We start from the raw sequence: 23,727 nt of genomic DNA, 5'->3' as shown, positions 1-23,727 counted from the left end.
GCCATTTAATCAGAAAGAACATTTGAACTCAGAGTTCTCTCCATATCAGGGAATGAAGACTCCACCCTTCTGTTTGTGCAGGTAAAATAAATGTTGATATTGTCTGTCCTGCACATACTCCATCCTGTTCACCAGAATATTCACCATCCAAATATATACAAAATAAAAACCATACCTCACCACTTCTATTACCACCCAGCATGCTAAAAACACCATCATATGTTCCTCAATTATTGACTTGATTGATAACCCCACTTCCACACATACTGCACTCCTTTCTCCCTGCAAATTTATTTTGGTACAGCAACTTAACTTAAAAATCAAGTCAGATGATTTTATTCGTCTGTTGAAAGTCTTTTGGTATCTTCCCCTTTCATATTAAATAAAAACTGAAGGCGTTTCAATGTACTAGAAGGTCACGCATCAATACGTTCTTCCTCTCTCCACCACTATGAACTCCTCATTGGCCTCCTTGCTTTTCCTCAAAAGTAACAGACCAGCTGTTCACACAAAGTCTATATACTTACTTGCTCTGCCTAGAGCAATCTTTTCCTTTAATATGTGTATAACACCCTCCTTCACTTCCTGGGTCTTTGTGCAAATAACATCTCATAAATGAGATATAACCACCCAACACAAAATAAAATTAACTTTCCTCCCAGCATTCTCAAATGGCTTTTACCTTTCTTGTATTTCTTTGTAACACTTATCACCATCAACCATCAATCATTATTCTATTACTGGTTTATTTTCTTATTGGAGACAGAGAGAGAGAGAATTGGGAGGGGGCGCAGAGGAAGAAGAAAACACCCCACTGCCTAGAAAGCCTGCTGGGGAGTTACATCCCAGGACCCTGGGATCATGACCCAAGACAAAGGCAGTCACTCAATGGACTGAGCCACCGAGGTGCCCCTCTATTATTGGTTTATTTCACTATTATATTTCAAAAGAATGTAAGCTCTTTGTGGTCAGGTATTTTATATGTTTTATTAATTGAAGTATTCTCAGAAAGGTAGCTGGCAGAATGTAAGGGCTCACTAAACTGTATTTTTTTATTATTATTGGGCTCCTTTATGGGCTTTACCTCTTACGCTAGAAGTCTATCCTTCAGATGTAAGCAATAAGAATAGAGCCCTGCTGCCTGTTCCAATGAGTAAAAAGCCTGTATTAAGTGGATATTTTAAAAGCTAAATGAATGGCTTAATAGTTGTATATAGGGGGAAAGGGAACATATTTTCCACGGTTTAGAAGTGGAGTTCTTTTATAGAGTTCTTGTACAGGCTGACACTATTGAACGATAATGGGCAGTTGTACATTACAATTATACAAACACTTTGGTAATTTATATCCTTTTTTTGTAATTCATGACTGGATCATTTAATTCCTTAGGAGCATTATAGCATTTCAACATTTCCTTTCAATAAACTTATTGGGGTTGGTACCTTTTTTATTCAAATGGAGAAACAGTCATGATTTAATTTAGTAATGTGTTATTGATTGTGTTGTTTTCTTGGAATGAGTCGCACATGCTAGTTTAAAAGTTTTGTTAAATTCCCAAGTCTGTCACCGATAAAAGCCTTTTGTAGATTAGTAACATGATCAAAACAGAAAAGTTATGTAACACTCAATTGTTATACTATCTTTGTTTCCATCTTGCATTGTAATATCACCCATCTTAACTCTATTTAAGACAAGTCATCGCCAGATGGCTTTCTGGCATTGATTGCATGATATGAAATCTAATATAACTAAAAGTTTTTGGTTTTAGTAGCATATAAATCAATTTAGAAAAATATATGTTTTTGAATATAAGATAAAGTTTTAAATTATTTGGCAATAGTAAACTAAACTTTTTTTGTAAATTTTTATTTTCTAAAATTTCATTGAGCTCTTTTGCAATAAGAAACAAGTTACAAAAAACTAAGGTTTTTTTTACCCCAATTCAAAATTATTAGGAATATAATCATAGAGGTTGAAGTATTTAAAATATTGAACCCAAAATATTTTATTAGGTAAATTCATGAATGCTGAGCATTCACTGTTAAAATATACTAATACTATTGATAGACTGGTAGAAGCCTAAAATCATATATTTATTAAATACTTATATCCATATCTTTTCATGGTGTGGAAATTCATTTCTCTAGCATTAAATAATATTCCATTGTTTGCATGTACTACACTTTATTTGACCTTTCACCTATGGAAGGATATCTTGGTTGCTTCCAAGCTTTTGTCAGTTATGAATAAAACTGCTATAGACATCTTTGTGGGTATAGATTTCATCTTCTTTGGATAAATACCAAGAACTGCTACTGCTGAATCATCTGGCAAGAATATGTTTAGTTTTGTAAGAAACTGCCAAGTTGTTTTCCATTCTTTATTCTCAATAGACATGGAAGAACATTCCTGTTGCTCCACATCCTCACTAACATTTCGTGTTTGTTGTCAGTATTCTGGATTCTGGGTATGTACTGGTGTCTCTTTTTTGTTTTAATTTGCATTTTCCGGATGACATATGATGTGAAGCATCATTTTATATGCTTATTTGCCATCTGTAATATTTTCTTTTGTGAGGTATCTTCTAATGTCTTTGGCTCATTTTTAATCAGGTTTTTCCCCCATTGTTGAGTTTTAAGGGGTCTTTGTGTATTTTTGATTAACAGTCCTTTGCCAGATGTGTATTTTGAAAATTTTTTCTTAGTCTGTGCTTTGCCTTTTCATTCTCTTGGCATTGTTTCACAGAGTAGACATTTTTAAATTCAGTGCTTGTGGTTTTGTAGCTAAATTTATTTCCAAAACCAAGGTCATTTAAATTTTCTTCTATATTACCTTCTACTTGTTTCATGTTTAGGTTTATAATCCAATCTGAGTTAATTTTTGTGAAGAGTGTATGATATCAGCCTGGATTTAATTTATTTTATTATTTTATTTTATTTTTATTTTATATTTTTACATTTAGCTTCACCATTACTCCAGAACCATTTGTTTAAAAGATTGTATTTTGCTCTGTTGTATTGCTTTTGCTTTTATATTAAATATAAAATATAATTGATAATATATATTCTGTTCCTTTAATCTAGTCTTTCTGTGATATTACAAAATCTTGCTTACAATTATCGTTATGGTATACTTTTTTAAAAAGATTTCATTTATTTATTTGACAGAGAGAGAGATCACAAATAGGCAGAGAGACAGACAGAGAGAGAGATGAGGAGAAGCAGGCTCTCTGACCTGAGCCGAAGGTAGAGGCTTAACCCACTGAGCCACCCAGGCACCCTATCGTTATGGTAAACTTTGAAATCAGTCCTCAGTCTTTGTTCTCCTTCAACAGTATGTTGACTATTGTGAGTCTTTGCCTCTCCATATAAACTTTAAAATAAGTTTGTTAATATTAAGCAAAATGAGACCTCAAGGATCTGAGAGATGTCTAAGAAGTACTTGATATATCCCTTGGGTATGGTTTATTGAAGTGTCCACCTGTCTGAAAGCTGGGGAATCTAGATAAGGGAGGAAAAATTAGTTATGATAAAACATATCAACAAACATGAGTAAATTTTGTAAAACTTATTGTCATGGCTCATATGCAATATGACCAACAGAGGGACTCTCAAAAGGAAAGCATCAGTTATGCTTATTGTGAAATTTTTTATTCAAAATAAAGCAATGAGAGGGGAAGACACAATGAGAAAATTACCATTTTTTAAACGGTAAACTTTTTACCAACTGGAATAGGTTTTATATTCTAAGTAGTATATTGAAAAGTAAAACATTGGGGCGCCTGGGTGGCTCATTGGTTTGGGCTGCTGCCTTTGGCTCGGGTCATGATCTCAGGGTCCTGGGATCGAGCCCTGAATGGGGCTCCCTCCTGTGCAGGAAGCCTGCTTCCCTGTCTCTCTCTCTCTCTCTCTGCCTGCCTCTCTGTTTACTTGTGATCTCTGTCTGTCAAATAAATAAATAAAATCTTTTAAAAAAAGAAAAGAAAAGTAAAACATTAAAAATAAAATTTTAATTTAAAAAATTATGTAATTTTTAAAAAAGGTTAAAAATAGCAGAACCATTTTTCTTATAACTGGAAAATACATTGTATATATATCTATCAAATATAACTTGTCATGGGGGCGCAGGGTGGTTCAGTGGGTTAAAGCCTCTGCCTTCGTCTCAGGTCATGATCCAAGGATCCTTGTATCAAGTCCCGCATTGGGCTCTCAGCTCAACAGGGAGCCTGATTCCTCCTCTCTCTCTGCCTGACTCTGCCTACTTGTGATCTCTGTCAAATAAATAAATAAAATCTTCTATAACAAAAATTTTAAAAAATAACTTTCATGTCTGGAATCAGGAGCATATGGAAAAAAATAATATCTGAGTACAGTACTTCTGCCATGTTTTGTGCCTTGTTAATATTTTTAAACAGTCAGGCAACTTTTAGCTTTATTGAAATACCTGCGAAGATACCAGCAGTGCCTTTTGGAGCCCTATGACTATAAAAAATAATTGCAAATATTCAAAATGTTTACTATGGTGTCTCTATTTAGGGCAACCACCAAGTATGTTTCAGAAGTAAGCATAACTGTTACTCTTCCATAAGGCAAAAGGGCATATTTACAGGAGTTCCATCTGCTGTACCAGGATGTGAATCAAGTAATGATTTTTGTCTATAAAATAATTCACTTTTCAATCTAACATTCCTCATTCCACATTATAATAATAAAAACTAGGAGGAGACTAAAACAAACAAACAACTACAACTACAACAACCAGCTTTTCCTTCAGGGAAAAGTAAATATAACCTTATGAGTACCCTGAAATTTATTTTTAAATATTTTTAAGATAAGCGTTTTTGTTAGAAAACCATATATTTTATATTGCTAAGAAATAACAGGTAAAGTTTTATTAACTTCTAAAAAGTCTAGTTACTTTTATTTATCTATTAACTCATCTCTTTATGAAGTAGAACATGATCACAACTATTGTATCTACCCAAGTTTGTATGCTTTGGTTATTTCATGTTTGCTACTTCCTTGCTTAATTTTTACAATATTTGATACATAATAGTATCCTTAAGTCCATCTACGGTTTCACAGAATTTGTTTGAACTTCATAAAAATGTACCATACTTTTTGAACTGTCCTTGTTTTACTTCTCTATTAACTTTCCAAGATTTATTCATTTTAGAGTGTGTAGCTATCATTTATTTTTATTCCTCCATAATGCTATGTTTACAAATTTGTATTTATCTGTACCTTTAAAAATATCTTAATTATATACCATTTCTCATCTCACATAACACTCATGTTACTTCTACACTTATGTAACTGAAAACCACAACTCAGCAACAATATAGCACCATTTTTCAAAATTAAATGGCTTACCAGAATTCTTTAATTCTATCCTTTATTTGTATTAGATGACCCTTTATTCTGGTATTTGGCAATGTTCATATGGAGGAAAGCTTATAAGTTGATATTTCATAAATAGAAGGATTTATTATGATTGATTAATTATTTTCATTTAGAATGCATAGAATATTGTTGATTTAATATTTCTTTCTTACTCTCTGCCTGGAACTTAGTGCTATCTATGTAATAGCCACTAAAATATTAAGTTAATTACCTAGACTTTAAACTTCATATGAATAGGAATAACATACAGAACTCTTCTCAGATTGGGACACCTGGGTGGCTCAGTCAGTTAATCGCCTGAGCCTTTAGCTCAGGTCGTGATCTTAGGGTCCTGGGACTCAGTTCTGCAACAGATTCCCTGCTTAGCCGGGAGTTTGCTTCTCCCTCACCCTGCTGCTCCCCCTGCTTGTGCTCTCTCTCACTCTCTTACAAATAAATAAAATTTAAAAAATGAATTCTTCTCAGATAGCTAATATAGAATATCGTCTTTGTATTCATCAAAGGGAAAGTGCCATATAATAATGAAATTCAGACTACTTGAAATTCATTTTTTATCCAGTAAGAAAGTACTGGAAACAAGCCAAAAATGTATTTAGTGAATCAAAGAAATAGATTGATTTTCAATATCTTAATGTTTCTAAAATAAATTGCAAGATGTTTATACTAGATATCAGTGTAAATATTCATTATACAAGGATATTCTAAAAATAAACCTGAGAAAACTACTTGACATATACGATGACAAAAACCAGTTTGACAAAAGTCAGTTTGGGTAAAACTTACAACACCTACCACCTGAAACTCTTGTTCTATAATTTAATTATTTTAATTTACAAAAATACAAAAATAATATATCAGAGTAAGTTTATTGATAGCTTTGAAGGTATGCTCTGGTTGTGCACTGTTTACTATTGAAAGGGGAATCAAATATGTGATGCTTATGGTGTGACTATATTAAAATTCAACAAGTTCAGAAGCATACAAGGAATAGAATAAAGACAAAAGATGACCGTTACTTATCCTAAAGGTAGACAATGGTATATATGTGCTAGTTGGGGAGAGAATCCAGTCAGTAGATGGAGGATGTGGTGTTGGAAAAAAAAAGACACAACGTTTTGGTTGAACGTTTAGCACTATATTTAACAAAGTGAAATTGTGTGTTAATAGCCTTGAATAAAATCCAAAAAATATTTTCAATTCATTGAAGATTATTAGGAAAAACTTGAAAAATACAACTTGATAAGGATTCCAATAAAAGATTCATAAGCAATACAAGTTTCAGAATTTTTAGTATATTTTCCCTAAAAAGCCATTTGACTTAAATTAAAAAGAATGCTATTTACCTGCCACTTAAATAAGAGGAAATTATTTGGTTTTGTAATAAGTCAATATAATAAATTAACATATCTTCAGAAAACAGATATGCACACTAATTTTAAAATAATAGCGTTTAAGCTGTTCAGCAAACATTTGCAAAATTTCTTGCTATCAGCTAGCTCTGGAGTTCTGCTAGGTGAGTAAGGCCATGTATGTTACTGCTCAGAGTACTGACGCAAAGCAATTGTCCCCTTCACCTCCATTTTTTGCCGTTGATATGTCATGCTATGTTGTTTAGAGATACATAGATGGCCCTACATGAAGGCCTTTTGTGTGTGTGTGTATAGGTGACTGTGATTTAACTTTCAAATCAGATGGCTCCTGATTTACAATGATTCAACTTATGATATATTTGGCAATGATGTGAAAGTGAAAGTGATTCAGTAGAAACTGTACTTTGAATTTTGAATTTGGGTCTTTATAAAAAGGGCCAGTGACATGTGGTATGGTGCCGTCTTGTGATGCTGGGCAGGGGCAGTGAGCCATAGCTCCCAGTCAGCTAGAAGATTACAGGGGTGAACACCTGATATTCTTACAACCATTCTATATATAACCATTCTTCTTTTGTTAGTGTAATATTTAATAAATTGCATGTGATATTTGATACTTTGTTATAAAATAGGCTTTGCTTAAGATGATTTTGCCCAAATGCAGGCAAATGTAAGTGTTCTGAGTATGTTTAAATAAGCTTAAGGTAAGCTATGATATTTGATAGTTTAGGGGTATTAAATGCATTTTCAATTTTTTATGTATTTCTCTGTACATAGCCCCCTTTTAAGCTGAAGAACATCTCTATATGTATACGTAGCCTTGGTATGGCTTACATATTATTGGCATGAAACATCTAGAACAGTACGTGTGCCATATAATTGTCTACAACATCAAACAAGTTTCTTGAAAACTTGTGCCAAAGGGGTTATGTCTTTAAGGATTCTTATTTCAGAAGGGTTCTCTCAAACGTAAGATTTTTCAGAAGTTAAGTGAAAATCTGACCAGACTAAACATTTTTCCATTTTCCCTAGTGAGCAAAGATAGCTAAAATCTATCTGCCATTTTCAACACTGTACTCAACGACTGTAATTCTAATTTAAGAACAGATTATTTATATCAAAACCGCATGTTGGCCTAATCTTACACAATTTCATAAATCTCACTCAGAGCCTTGGACACTTTTATTTGTTGAGTCTATATGGTACTACGGACATTCATCTCTTTTGACCTCATAGCTTCATGTATGTCTATAATTTTGAAAATACGTGCATCATAGTTCCATTGTAAAATGTCTGGGTTATAAAATGTGCTATGCTATCAAAATGGTAATAAGAACATACAAATGACCTGATGTAATGAACTGGACCAGATTGCCAGATATCCCTTTTCATACCAGAAAGATTCAGTGGTAAGTTTTAAAATGGCCAGCTATACTTCGACTAAATTATAACTCATTTAACTTCTTTCTTTGTGTACAGTATTATACATTAGTCAGTACTATATTAAATAAGTACTTTGAACAGATGTAAATATGCTGTAATAAAAAATGTTTTTCTTCTTTCGTTTAGTCCTTTTTACTTGTAAGACTAGCCACAAATACCATGCCTCCTCCAAAATAATTTGCAATCCAAATTTATCTCTAAATGACTTTATTGCACAGAAAAATATATATATATATATTAACTTACAGTAGACATGTTCAAAAATAGTTACACAACAGCAGGGCCCTAAATGTAAGCAGTATAGTTGTTTTGTTTTGTTTTTTTCTAAAAAAAAAAAAGAGGTTATGTGAAATATTGGAATTTTATTTCGAGGCCTAGTATTTCAAGACAGTTAACTACACTTACGGTGTCAACAGGCTCTTGTTGGCAGTATGATTTTATTGGCTCCATGGAATAACAGCAAGAATTTACTATTGCTTCTTTCTTTTATGACACACACAGAAAAAAAAAATTGACACATTTGCTCAAGACCAACCAGAATCATTTTAACCTATCAAAATTGATGGGAGGCCTTCACTGCCAAAGTCACTGCTGGGTTTTCACAATTCATTGCAGACAATCTGCTACTCCCATTATGATAAAGGAGAGAAGAGTCATAATCAGGGAAGAAAGCTAGATTAATACTTGTAATTATCATTGAATTATTTAGCCTGCTATAGGATTATTATTAGTAGTGTCATTTGATAATTTTCTCTCATTTTATTAAACACAACTGTGAGTAATTACCCTACCTAATATTTCTCTGTATTGGCTGTCTAGCTAGCAAACATTCATGAAAATATCCGGTAGCCACACATATAAAATGTTGCATTATGATGCTGTTGAATCAGAACATACCACTACCTGATCCTGTAGCTCTTTGAGGATTTGCAAATCAATTAATTCTATGTTTATTGGAATCTTCCCCTACAATTAGAAAATTTATAATAGAGTCCATGAACATTATTAGTTTTACCATTTTAAACCAGCAATCACACTTTGATTTTTACAACAAAAGCAGAAATATAAACACACACATTTGGGTCAGTTTTCTGTTAGTCTGTCTGGACTTCAAAATCCTATTCCTAAAGATAATGCACACCAAAGTTCTGGATTAAACAAGAAATTAGATGGCACCTGAACACTTGATTTAATATTCTCCAAAGGACTATGCAACTTATTTCTTACATTATGACATTGTTTTACAAAGATCCACACTTTTATAATGTTAGTATTTTTAATAATCAATAAAGTCAATTAATAATGATTAAAAATCAAACATAAAATTTTCTACTTTTTGCTTTTGCCCCCTCCATTTAGAATTTATTTGTAGCCTGATAATTCAAATGTCCCTATGTTTATGAAAATCTGGACAGTAATAGCTCTAAGATCCCATTCAGAACTTGATATTAATCTAAGTCTTTTGGCTCCATTTATCCTGAGAGCAAAGAGTAGGACAAAGGATTTGAGTACTGTTAGTTTATCTGGGAGATTATTCAAGGTAGAAAAGAATGGGAAAGTGATACAGTGAAGAAGCAACTTTGTCAAAGAGGTACATTGTTGATATAATTGTTGTGGATAGAAAATGAAGGCTTGCTTTTACTGAAAGGTCCTGAGAAACTTCTTTAAGTTGTCCTCATGAAGACCTGAAAACTGACAATTTTATCTATGGTTCTTATTTCCACTTCACTGAGAGCTGTCTTCAGAGGACATTAACTCTCCTACACTTTGGGGTTGTGTTGGACACATTCTAAAATGAGAGAGAGAACATGAGATGCTATCAGTGTTAAGTCACTGCAATTTCCCATGGAACTATCCACCACAGGTTTGGCTATAATCAGGTGTTGGGCCTTGATATCAGAGGGATTTGAGGCAGAATCATTTTAGGTTAATCATTATATCTGAAATTTCCAAAAACTTCAACTGATGAAACTTTGATTATAAATCTATAAATATATCAATAAATCTACAGTATTCCGATTATTTTCATAGAAATACAGAGACAAAGCATCAATTGATTAATATTTAAATGTTACAAAATACGGAACTGAAAGAATTTGGTCATATAACAACGTGTAAGAAGTATAACTTAGGTTTAGGTTAGAACTCAGGATGCATTTGAGACTCAGTTAAGAAATTGAATGGAGGGACGCCTGGGTGGCTCAGTGGGTTAAGCCACTGTCTTCGGCTCAGGTCATGATCCCAGGGTCCTGGGACCGAGCCCCAAATCGGGCTCTCTGCTCAGCAGGGAGCCTGCTTCCTCCTCTCTCTCTGCCTGCCTCTCTGCCTGCTTGTCTTCTCTCTCTGTCAAATAAATAAATAAAATCCTAAAGAAAAAAGAAATTGAATGGATGTCTGACTATCTTATAGGTTTGCTAAAAATCAGTGACTTTGTGTTCACGTGTGGCTATGCAGGAATTTTTAACTTTCTCTAAGAAGTTATTAGACTTGATTATATAATGGCAGTAAAGGATGGGGAAAAGCAAAGTACAAACCCCATAAAGACGAAGACACTGAGTATGAGAAAAGAGTAATAGATAAGAAGAATCAATGCATTTGAGGAAAATGGGAATTGAAATACACAATGATTGTTGATTTTTTTTAGATGGAGAAAACAAAACTAGCTTGCAAGAAGGAAATAACAGAAGACATGTTGTGATGTGAGACAGAATCCTGGAAAAGGCAGTAACGTGGAATAAAGGAGTAGGGAGAGCATATCAGGTAATTTGGATAGGAAGGGGTTAGGAGATAAGTGCTTGATAAATTTTATATGGCCCACTTAAATGCACAGATTTCTCTTCTTTAATTTATATGGAGAACAGGGTGTCCTTTCTTTTCCCTTTCAGAGCACCAGAGGTGTATTCTTTCAGACTGAAAACCTGAAAAGCTCAGGACTCAGTTGCTTAAGCACAGCTGAGAGGACATATTTCAATTAATATTTACATTTTGCTGTATGTAGTACACTTTCAAAAGTGGTTTAACCATACTTTTTCATTTAACAAGAAGACTACAGAGAGTGTTTTCTGGTGTTGGTTCAGAGTCTTAAGAAAGTCAAGTGAACTATTTAGAGGTTTTCATGGCTTTTTATTCACAGTTGCAAAAATTGCTGTTGGAGTTCTCACTATTAAGCCCACATTTCTGGCAGAAAGATAGAGGTAAAAGAGCATGATAGCTTGTACGACTGATACTTTGTCGTATGGTTACAATATCACTAGAAAAGAGACAATAAAATATTTGATGTTGTTTTCAGTTTCCTTGTTGTCAATCCTTCAGTGCTTTCTGATATTAAAGGAAAAAGTAGATGTATATTGACCTGGCAACTATCAACACCTGTCAATCTCTCTTGGATAACCAATATCTCTATAATCTCTCTTCCCAGTATAAAAAAATATATATATATTCATAACCCACACTGTGCCATCTCAAGTTACTGCACCAAGATAAAATTACAATGATTTTCAGTTGTTCCAAATGGACAGAATACGCTTCCTTATGATATCATGTCTTATAAGATAGATAATTGGCTTGCTTCCAATATACCCAGATGTGACTGTGGAAGATACAGGAAAAAAATAATATTTATTTATTCCTTGGGTTGACCCTGTTTACACAGATGCATTACTATTAGAAAAGGTTGGTTTGGGACATTGGAATGAATTTACTTAATGGGTCTGTATGTAATTGGGTTGGAGGAAATTTTTAATTTCTACAAAAATTATTAGAATTCTATCTTATTCTCTTTTGTTAATTTTCACGTTAACAAAGCCAACGTTTTTTTCTAGCAGACAAGATCTTAAATCATAATGAAACTCAATTATTTCCTTTTTTTAAAAAAAAAAAGCCTCATCTTCTCTCATGCTGCTTTAAATACAACTCAAAAAAAAAAAAAAAGGAGCTAAGTGGGGTAGTAAGACCAGAATTTTTATTTTATTTTATTTATCTTATTTTTAATTAAAAATTAAAGATTGTATTTATGTATTTGAGAGAGAGAGCATGAGTTGGGCAGGGGGAGGTAGCTGCAGAGAGAGACTGTGAAGTATACTCCCTAATGAGCAGGAAGCCCGATATGGAGCTCGATCCCAGGATCCTGACTGAGATCATGACCAGAGACAAAGGCAGATACATGTGCAAAATCCCTTTCTTTCTGGGAAACAATACTTTACAAGAGATGTGTGAAAAAGTACTGGGGAATCAACTTTAATAGGAGACACAAAAATTTAATTGACTTTTGTAAAGCTACATGGATCCAAATGATGGGAATCCCAGCCCGTTTAGGTTGTGGACCACAGAGTATTCTTCTCTGTAATATTTTATTTTCTTCCATGTCTACTAACTCCAGTCCAAGTTCACTGATCTCTTTTTAGATAGTGCAAAACATGGCAAAGAATACCAAACGAGTGCCCAATATTCTACATTTATTACATCATTTCTAACATATAGAAGTGTGTTATCAAGGCTGGTTCTGTGAAAGAACATAGTTATGCTAAAGTGTGTTTTGTTCTCCAAGAAATTAAATGCATGATTATCACACAATTATAAAATACTTGTGTCAAGAATTTTTATTCAAAAATTAAGAAGAGAAGCAGATATTAAAACTAGTTCACATGGTTATTTGGGATATAAGCAGAGTTGTGCAGCAGAAGTGCTCTGGGCCCATAATTTGGGATATAGCATTTATGTTTTCTAATGAAAAATCACTAACTTGCATTATTGTTAACAAGAATCTTGTGCATTACCATCAGTTTTCTACATTATAACCACTTGCTCTACAGTTTGTAAATAACTTTGTCAATAGCAAGCTAATAAACGGGGTGACTCTAATGGATTGAGATAATCTCCAGAGTTTCTGCTACATAATGCCCAGGACTCCATTGAAAGGACACCTAAGAATTTATTTTGCCCCAAAATTTCATCATTTTTTTCACTGTCCTTACCTATTTTCCAAACCTAGTCCTTTTGCTTCACCTTTCAGTCTACGGACAACCCTGTATCTGACTGACTTGTTAATTCTGGGAATGTCTTGCAGATTAATTTGCTTGCCAGAGGTGGTTCCTCTAATTGATGTCTAAGAACCCTAATTAGTTAAGAAAACTTTTTTTAACATTTTCATTGCTATTTATTATTATTATTATTATTGCTAATATCTCTATTATAAATAATTCACAAGGGCATCTTTCTGACAAAAGACAAAGAGCCGGCTACTAGTAGAAAAAGTACATTTGATTCTGTCAGTGAAAGTGGTAAAGGGATTTGAGAAAATAAGGCAAAGCACTGGAATTATGTGTTAAAACTTTAAATATTATAGACACATTTACTTAATTTCTAATACTGTTGTTGCTTATAATTAAATAAGATGTTTTACATGAACCACGCATTACAGCAAATATATTGTTTATACAGATTAAATTTTCATCAAAAGGGATGCCTGGGTGGCTCAGTTGGTTAAGCAGCTGCCTTTGGCTCAGGTCATGATCCCAGCGTCCTGGGATCGAGTCCCGCATCGGGCTCCTTGCTCGGCCGGGAGCCTGCTTCTCCCTCTGCCTCTGCCTGCCATTCTGTCTGCCTGTGCTTGCTCTCTCGCCCATTCTCTCTGATAAATAAATAAAATCTTAAAATAAATAAATAAATTTTCATCAAAAAATTGTAAGTGTATTTTATTGTAGGATCATGATCAGCATTTTGCAGATGAGAAAAGTGAAATTTAGAAAAGTATGTCTCTTCAAATCCCTCATACAATATCTGGCCTAGATAGAAGGATATACTATCACAATTGAGGAAGATAATTGAGATTACTTAAAATGATAAACTTTACTGTATAGGGTTTTTTAAAAGTCTGCCACAGATTCAGATTCTTTTAAAATATATATCTATTTTGTGCAAAGAGAATGCACTGAGAAGTAAAAAGAAAGTGATATATCAGTGCTACCAACTAATGGTTATAATATCATCACCTTATTTATTAACAATGAAACAGTGTACAATATTTAAATAAATTTAAATAAATTCCTATTTATTTTATATATTTATAAATCTAAATAAATTCCTATTTATTTATTATTAAAGAAATTCCTCTAACAAACAGTATGTTTTGAAGGTTGCTAGCAGGAAAGTGTTGTACTACATGGAAGTAATCAGAAAATATGATCTAAAATTCTGCTTTTTTAGGGCGCCTGGGTGGCTCAGTGGGTTAAAATTCTGCTTTCAAGAAGCTATAACAGTAAGTACTGAGCATTAGCTATTATATGCTATGGATGAATAACTGAAATCTACATTTGAAACTAATGGTACACTATATGCTAACTAATTGAATTTTTAAAGGTTAATTTAAAAAAACCACTATTTTATAAAACAATATTCCCAACAGGCTCTTTTGCTTTAAAATACTCACTCTGTAATGAGAGTCATTACTTTTGTCTAGCCAATTCTTACATCACTGTTTATCCCTTCCCTGCTTTATCCCTTCCCAGTATCAATAAAGGCTCACTTGGGTTACCTAGAAGCCATGAGAAAGCTTGTAATAGATCTGGCTGGTTTTCACCAGCAATTTGACCACCATGTGCACAGGGAAGTCTATTGATAAAGGCTTTATTGAAATAAATTGCAAATACATGGATGATTTTGAATTCTTTTTCTTGAGGTCTTGTTTCATGATAATAAATTTAGGGTGGCTTATTGGAATGGATGTTATTAACATATTTTCATAGTTCTAAGTACATGGAATTGTAAAAGAGATTAATGAATGTGGCATTACTGACAACTGTCCTCATTTTGAAATCAAATTACAGTGTACTAAGATGAGGAAGCAAAGCAGATTTGGGATTATGAGTGAACTAATTTTAAAAAGTCTTAGGGGTATGATCAGACTATTGGGTAATTCAGTAGAAAAATGTCAACTGATTGAGATTCTGTGTTCCCTGATTTCAGAGAGAAGTTAAGATAAATAAGTAACACGAGGAGACTAGGAAGCCAAACATAAGTGATAATTTTGTGCCAGGGTGTGTATACATCTGTTTATCTTCTTGTTTTACCACTAAGGTTGCTCCTATGTGTTGGAGCTAATCTCTGTGGATTACACAAGAAACCACATCCTACAGCTCTCCCTGAAACACCCCTTAGGATTTCAATGTAATTTGGTTTTTGCATTTTTAGAAATAACAAAATACTTTGAAAACTCTTCTACTTTATTACCACCACAAGTGAGTCAGCTGACTCCACATTTTAACACAGTGACAGTCACAGAGGAATGGAGGAATGAGTAGAGTTATCAATATATGTGCTTTTAAGAAGTATGACCGGGTAGCAGCTATTTCCAGGAACCAAAACATGGGTCAGCAGCTGTGCAGGAAAAGTGATGGAATAAATGACTCATTTCAGAGGAGTTCTATAACATATTAGTTCTATAATGTATCTTCAGCACCCAATTACCCGCTTTGATCTAAAGATAAGGATTTACAGTTAAGGTCCCATTTATGATTTGACTTGTAGGGTCTGAATCATGTTTACTATTGTTTTGACTATTACTTGAAACCTATAGTAGTACTTGGGATATGTGTTGTGTATTCTGTGAACATGTGCTATTTTTAGATTAGATAATTCCTGTCTCGAACCCCTGTTAATTTGTTTGTTTTTGTTTATTTCATAGTGGTTTCAGTAAATGGATATATCTGAAAAATTGCAAAGCCACTATTAAAATAAGTTATTATTATATATAGCATGGAATTGCACATTCCTCCTTTGAATCCGACAGAGCTTCACCATATCCTTAACAATTTGGGAAAAACATGCTGTTATTTTTCTTTATAAATTTTCTCCTGTCAGGCTGTGATGGTTGTCATCAGCAGTAACTCCTCTGAAGGCTTTGTCAAAAGAGTTAAAAAAAATTGGAAAGGTGTGAATGAATCTGTTTGCTGAATATAAAGAAAAGAGCATTGAAGTACAATTCACACTCTTACTTCTCCTTCTATGCTTTCAGATGTTTGACATTTGAAAATTTTGCCTCTAGAAGAGATGCCCGATATAATTCTTACTTTAAGGAGCAAGTTGCTTTTATAATTTTTTTATTATTCTACCATTCAAGTATTTCCATTTAAATAAAATTCAATACCATTTTAAAAAAATCAAAAGTGCAGCCAGTATGCAATTCTTGGGCTAAATAATTTTAGAAAGCTTTGTGTTATTGAACCTACGGGGTTTTTCTGTAGTTTTAACTCCTTCTTTCTGTGATTTTCCCCATTAGTCACGTAAGTGACTGCAATATAACAGACATTGAGGATAAAGAAGGACTGAATAGAACAATCCTTGGCCTCATGAAGTTGAGAATCTAGCAAGGGAGTCAAACAATTCAATCATTCAGAGACAATTTATTGAGTGCCTGGCCTAAGATGAGCACAAAAAAACTCCAGCCCAGAGGAATCATTTTAATTGGAGAGATAGATAATAGGTAAGCCAACTTTAAAAAGAAAAAAATCGTACTGGTTTTTCTTTAATAGTGATGCATATTTGAACTAAATAAGCACATTTTAAAAAGAGCAGTGATTGAGAAGAGGTTTTGTAACTGAGTGGTCCGAAAGGGCCTCCCTGAAAAAGTCTGTTTTGAACAGATTTCTGAATAATATCAGCAAGGAAGCGGCATAAAAATCTCAGGGATGGGTGATTTTTCCAGTCCAAAAACTGTAAAGGCTCCAAAGTCACAATACAGCTGTAAGTTTCTCTAATAAAGTAACTTCTGAAAAAGAATGAGAAGAAATAACTAACCCAGGTTTGAAAGAAAAGGGACAGACTTTCTATGGAATTAATATTTAATTAAAGCTCTAAAGGACAAAAATACAATAGAGCAAAATTCTGGTGACGCTGATATACCTAATGAAAGTTCATAAACAAGGTGTGCGTAGCAAAGAGTGTGTAGGAATGTTGGTAAGAACAGTGGGGAAGGGTCATCCCTGAACATGTTCTTAAATGAAGCAATTCTTGTGTTGTTTTAAAGGGTAAATTGGAGTTTGCCTAAGTGATTAGAGAAGGATGCCTCGGCTTATGGAAGTTCAAAGTCATAAAGATGTGATAAACTACTGCAGATATTTTCATGTATATTTGTTGTTGCTTCTAGTAATGGTGATCTAAAAACTCCTACTTAAGACAACTTAAAAATCCAGACAAAATAGCTTTTAAAGTTAAAAATATCAGAATGATTATAAAAATAAGTGAGGGATTACTGGGCCAAAATACGAAACACAATGAGAGTCTAAAGATATATGCCTGAAGCCATTTTAGTTATGAGAGCATTTGAAACTGCTAAAACACACTGAGCTGTGTTTTTAATAGACACTTGATACTAGAGAAACAAAATTCAAAATCCAGCAGCAATCAAATTTGAGGACTTTGGTACAACCCAAATTTAAGTTGAGATCCCCAAAGCACAAGGAGAAGCAGAAATAAGACTATAGCCTACCTTGCCTTCTGTGTAAACTGAGAAAGTCAATCACTGAATTTGGAGTATGATTGTCTTGTAGAGTCTCAGATATAAGAGAAAATCCTGCCAAGGAGGACCATACCATTATTATAGCTCTTAATTATCCCTACTCAATAAGAGTTTCAAATATAATGTCTTGAACATAGCAAAATGGAACAAAGCACACAAAGAAAAACCATTAACAAGATTTGATAGACAAAATGGGATTAAGTATGATGTTAAAATGATCAATAAAGATTGTAAAATGGCTTGATTACTCTGCTCAAAGAAATGAGAGGGGAAGCAAATTGAACAAAAAACTGAAACTGAAAATGATATTGAGAAAGATTTTATAAATGAATTAAATGGATACTCTAGAACTTTAAAGATATGACAGCCAATTTAAGATACCACAGGGGTGCCTGGGTGGCTCACTTAATTAAACCTCCAATTCTTTTTCCTTTTTTTTTAACACCTTAATTTTATTTTATTTCTTTCATTTTGGCTCAGGTCATGATGTCAGGGTTGTGAAATAGAGCCCAGAGTTGGGCTCTGTGCTGAGCCTGGAGCCTGCTTAAGATTCTTTTCCCTTCTTTTTCTATCCCTCCCTGCGCTCTCACTTGCTCGCTCTCTCTTGCTTGCAAATAAATAAATAAATAGATAGATAGATAATAGACAAAGCAAAATAAAAGCAGATTATGAAAATAAATATAAAGATTTTGAAATGAAAACAAGTTCAAAATAAAATAGAGAAGACCTACACAGCTAAAAGTTCATTCAGAAAATCTACTATTAAAGAAGTCAGTATGACACAATGTTAAGATATCAAATGATTTGAGCATGTACTTTACAGAAAGGGTAATCCAAATGGCCACTCATATATAAAAACTGTTTATCTTTATTATGAATCTGGAATTAAATTAAAAATAAATTAAAACCTAGAATGACATACTATTACACACTTACCATATTGGGCAACAGTGAAAATGTCTTGCAAGAATGTGAAGGAATGACAGTGCACATAATAAAAACATATGAGGTAAGTTGGACAATATTTAGAAAACTTAAAAATTAAAAAAAAAATTTGGTCCATTCCTAGAAATACAACATGGAACTAAATGAATATTTTCACCAGGATATGCAAACAGATGATTATAGTTATTTCATTCATAACGGCAGATCAGTAGTGGTATATTTGCACAATGTTACATTAAATAAGAGAGAATATTAACAAACTGGGAGGAGGGGCTAGGTTGTTATCATAAACAGATCTTCTATGGTGCTAATTATGTTCTATTTCTCAAAATCTTTTAGTTAAAAAAGTTTTCAAATTTATATCTAGATAGATAGATAGATAGATAGGTAGATGATAGATATCCCAGAAGCTGCAATGCTAGGCTAAGACCAGGCTTTAAAGGGCTTTTCTATGCTCTACTAAATACTTTAAACCATTCATTATATCATAGCTCAGTGTTCAAATCTCCATTTGTTTACTCAGTTTCCTAATATTTATCTTAAGGTGACCTGATCCAGACTTTTGATCACCTTTGTCTAAATATTTCTATTTTAACAAAGTCCTTTTGAACACTCAGAGACTAAAACTTAGAAAAATACTCTGATTTTTATCTCACTAGAGTGGAAAATATATAGTTACCCATTAACTAATGATATCCATGTCTACATTAGATCCATGACATTTTTAATTCTTGGGAGCTTTTGGCTAAATGAATTTTTTAAGCTTCCTTTAAATGGAGCTTTAAGCCATCGTCACATGAATAAAATTAAAGAACTAAATGAAAACAAGCCGAGTATTTACAGAGTAATAGAATGTGTAGTGGAAAGAGTACAATTCTGAAATCATAAAGCCTAAATTAGTGTGATGCATCTTTACTAGCCATGTAATCATAAACCAGTTATCTAAATGTGTTAGCCTCAGTTGTTTCACCCATGAAATGGTGATGATAATACTTATTATGCAGAGTTGTTGTGTGGATGTAATGAAGCATGGAGCACGAGAGTCTCATATTCCATGCTAAAATGATAGCTATTTTTATACTTATAATAATTCTAATAATAGTAATTAAATTGTTCAAAATGATAATATTCATTTATATTGAGGCATTGTATTGACTATTCATAGACACATTTACCAAAATAAATTTCATTTTACTTTACCCCCTCTGAGGATATATATTCCCTAATTCAATATGAATCTCATTATGAATAATAATTATCATAATAAATATGCTGATTTTTCTTCTTTTTAGGGAAGTATCCTTTACTGTTGAACATAAAGAAACCTAAGCAAGTCTGTCTTATTCAAGATTTGCATGCTGCTTTCTTATGAAACTAGATTATAGAGTTGTATGAAATAAATTCATGCAGTTAAGACATTTATGTTTGGAAAAATGGGTGGTGAGTTTAGTATTTCAAAAGAAGATTTTAAATTTAAACCTTAAAACTGAGTTCTTTCAGCCTTATTTATAGACTGCCCTTCATGCTTCATAAGTACTCCTTCATTGTAAACTAACTAATAGTTTTTGTCACAGTGTATATAACTAAAATGGATTTTGTATTCTATTATTTCAGAGTTAGTTGCAGTTTCTACTTCCTTACTTCCTTTTTTGAAAATTAGATTAATTCTACAAAAAGTTTTTTCCAGCTTTATTGAAAAATAATCGACATATTATAATTTGTAAATATAATAAATGGTTTCTTATAACATTGCAAACTTTTAACATTGTGTAAATTTTGTACAATTTGATAAATTGGCATACATCTGTATTGCAATATAATCTACATAAAAATGTTAATACATCTACTATCTCATATAGTTGCCACTGTTTTTTATGCATGTATGGTAAGGAATTTTAAGATCTACTCTCTTAGCAACTTTTATGTATATAGTACAGTAGAGATAAACTTCAGAGGTCTTGTGGGTTTTGTTCCAGACCGCCTCAATAAAGTGATTATCTCAATAAACTAAGTCAAATTATTATTATTTTTTTTGGTTTCCCAGTGCAAATAAAAAATTATGTTTCTCTGTGCATATAAAAAATAAACACTATACTGTACTGTTCAAAAGCATTATGTCTTTAAGGAAAAACAATGTATATACCTTAAGTAAACTAGTTCTGAGTTTTCAATGGGTCATAATTACTGATCACAGATCACCATAACAAATACAATAATAATGAAAAAACTTGAAATATTGCAAGAATTACCAACATGTGACAGAGAGACACAAAATGAACAAATGTTGTTAGAAAAATGGTGGCAGCAGACCTCTTTTATACAAGATTGCTATAAACTTTCAACTTGTAAGAATGTGATATATGCAAAGTTTAATAAAGGGAAGCACAATAAAAATGTATGTATAGATTATTAACTATGATCATCATGCTGTACATTAGATCCCCAGAACTTTTTCATATTATAGTTGCAAGTTTGTACCCTTTGACCACCTTATTCCACCCCAGGTTCACCTCTTGTCAACTCAACTCTAAGTTTCCATTAGTTTGCTTTTTCTTCAGATTCTGTATGTAAGGGATATCATAATACATAAATTAAAAAATATATATAAAATCTTTGAAATATTTCCCTTAGTATAATACCTTCAAGATCCATCCATGCTGTTGTAAATGGCAGTATTTCTTAATTTTTCATGGTTAAGTAGTATTCCATAGTATATATTTACCATACTTATTTTATTCATTCATCCATGAATGGATACTGAAGTTATTTCCATCTCTTGCTTAGAGTTAATAATTTTATAATGAACATAAGAGTGCCGATATGTCTTCGAATAGTGACTTCGTTTCCTTTAGATATATACCTAGAGGTGGGATTACTGAATCATATGGTAATTTTACTTTTAATAATATGAATAATCTCCATACTGTTTTCCATACAAATTTATATCCCTATCACAGTGCATAAGTTCCCCATTTTCCCCAATATTTACCAAAATTTGTTAGTTTTAATTTTTTAGTAGTATATATTCTAATAGGTAGTAATATCTTGTTGTGTTTTTCAGAGGTAAACAACAACAACAACAACATAATGACTTTGCCCTGAGTTTTTACGTTGAGCACTTTTTAATGCTCCTGTTGGTCATTTATATAACTTTTATAAACATATATTTTTTATAAACATATATTTTTATCCCCAGGTCTGTGAATCACCAGGTTTACACACTTCACAGCACTCACCAAATCACATACCCTCCCCAATGTCCATAATCCCACCCCCTTCTCCCCAACCCCCTCCCCCCGGCAACCCTCAGTTTGTTTTGTGAGATTAAGAGTCACTTATGGTTTGTCTCCCTCCCAATCCCATCTATATAACTTTTTTGAAAAAAAAGTCTATTGAGATCCTTTTGCTATTTTTTTAATTATATATATTTTTCTATTTGTATCTGTTGGTTATTAACCTCCTTTCAGATATAAGATTTGTGAGTATTTTCTTCCATTCTGTGGATTGTGTTTTCATTCCCCCCCCCTTTTTTTTTTGGCAATGCAGAAACTTTAGTTTGATACATTTATTTTTGCTTCTTTTGCTTGTGTTTTTGGCCTGGTATCCAAAAAACTATTGGCAAGACCAATGTCAAGGAGAATTTTTCCTATGTTTTCCTTTAGGAAATTTAGTTTCATGCATCACATTTAAGTCTTTAATCTATTTCAAGTTAAGATTTATGAGTGATATAAGGTTCCAGTTTCATGCTGGTTTATGTGACTATTCAGTTTTAAATATCATTTATTGAACAGACTATCTTTACCCATTACATATGTTGGCCCCTGTCAAATATTAGGTGACTGTATGAAAGGATTTATTTCTAGACTCTCAATTCTGTTCTACTTGTTTATTGGTCTATTTTTATGCCAGTATACTTTATTGTTTTGAGCATGAGGGCTTTGTAGTATAGTTTCAAATCAAGAGTGTAATTTCGCTTCTTCATTCTTTCTCAGAACTGCTTTAATTATTTGTTGTCTTTTATGGTCTCATATAAATTTTAAGATTCTTTACTTCTGTAAAAAAAATATTGGATTTTTTAAAAAGATTTTTTTTTATTTATTTGACAGAGAGAGATGACAAGCAGGCAGAGAGGCAGGCAGAGAGAGAAGAGGTAGCAGCTTCCTGCTGAGCTGAGAGCCTGATGCAGGGCTCGATCCCAGGACCCTGGGATCATGACCTGAGCCGAAGGCAGCGGCTTAACCCACTGTGCCACCCAGGCGCCCCTAACATTGGATTTTTGATAGGAATTGAATTTACAGATGGTTTTTGGTAGTATGGACATTTTAACAATGTTAATTCTTACCATTCATAAATATGAGCTATCTTTACATTTATGTCTCCTTCAATTTCTTTATCAATGTCATAGTTTATGGGGTACAGATCTTTCATCTTCTTAGTTAAATCTTTTCCTAAGTATTTTATTATTTTTGATGCTATTGTGAATTAGATTGTTCTCTTTATTTTTTCAGATAGTTCATCATTAGAGTGTTAAAATGCTCCTGTCTTGTGCTTACTTTGGCAGCACATATACTAAAATTGGAATGATGCAGAGAAGATTAGCGTGATCACTGAGCAAGGATGACATGAAAAACTATTTTAAAAAACGAAACAAAACAAAATTCTTGTCTTTTATATATTGATCTTGTATTTGGCAGCTTTATTAAATTTGTTTATTCAAAATTTTTTGTGAAGTTTTTAGGATTTTTTTACATGTAAGTTCATGTTATCCAAAAAAAGAAAATTTTACTTCTTCCTTTTTTTCTTTTGGAGTCTTTTATTTCTTTGTGTTCCTTGTTTCTCTGGCTAGGACATCCAGTACTATGTCAAATGAGAGTAGTGAAAGTGGACACACTTGTCTTTTTTCTGATCTTTAAGGGGAAAACATTCAAACTTTTTTGATTGAATATGAGATTAGCTCTAGGCTTGCAATATGTGTTTTTTCTTTAATGGATTTTTTAAATTATTTTTAAAAATTTTTATAAACATATAATGTGTTTTTATCCCTAGGGGTACAGGT

At 32.8% G+C, this 23,727-nt stretch overlaps 1 pseudogene; it reads left to right on the top strand.

Annotated features, from left to right (window-relative positions):
• Positions 1-23,216: 23,216 nt before the first annotated feature.
• Positions 23,217-23,334, top strand: LOC131810652 (U6 spliceosomal RNA; annotated as a pseudogene).
• Positions 23,335-23,727: the final 393 nt, after the last annotated feature.

The sequence above is a fragment of the Mustela lutreola genome, chromosome 10 (assembly GCF_030435805.1).
Source record: "Mustela lutreola isolate mMusLut2 chromosome 10, mMusLut2.pri, whole genome shotgun sequence".
Taxonomy (NCBI): domain Eukaryota; kingdom Metazoa; phylum Chordata; class Mammalia; order Carnivora; family Mustelidae; genus Mustela; species Mustela lutreola.
The sequence above is the reverse complement of the archived record's forward strand: the minus strand, read 5'-3'. Positions and strand labels throughout refer to the sequence as shown.